This window comes from Propithecus coquereli, unplaced genomic scaffold (assembly GCF_000956105.1).
Source record: "Propithecus coquereli isolate 6110/MARCELLA unplaced genomic scaffold, Pcoq_1.0 Scaffold37, whole genome shotgun sequence".
Taxonomy (NCBI): Eukaryota; Metazoa; Chordata; class Mammalia; order Primates; family Indriidae; genus Propithecus; species Propithecus coquereli.
In genome coordinates, this window is record NW_012149396.1 from 5041727 (window position 1) to 5042309 (window position 583).

Consider the following 583-nt stretch of genomic DNA (forward strand, 5'->3'; position numbering starts at 1 on the left):
AGTAAAACCTACCTGAAGTGAAATGTATAAATCTTAAGTGTGCTTTGTGATACCTTTTGACAAATGCATAATACCTATGTTTGTTTATGTCCCTTCTACGTCACTCCCTGCTCCCACATACCCAGAAGCAACTACTGTTCTGACTTTTAAAAAAAAGCTATACATTAGTTTATACTATTTTAGAACTTTATACAAATGCAATCAGGTGTAATGTACTGTTTTAGGGAAAGTTTCTTTCAATCAGCATGATGTTTTTGAGTTTCACCCATGTTGTTGCATACATCTTTTTTAAAAAATTGCTGATAGTATTTCATTGTATGAAAACACCACAGTTTGCTTACTCATTATCCTATTAATGAGGACTTATGTTGCTTACAATTTTGGTACCATGAGTAAAACTATTAGCATTCTCGTACAAGTTTTTTTTTGTTGTTTTTTTCTTTTTTTATGAAATATGCTTTCATATCCCTTGGGTGAATACCCAAGAGTAGAATTGCTGAAATCGGCCTATTTGGTTATATGAGAAACAGCCAGGCCCATTTTCCAAATGCTTTGCCTGTTTAAATTGAATTGATTGTCTTCT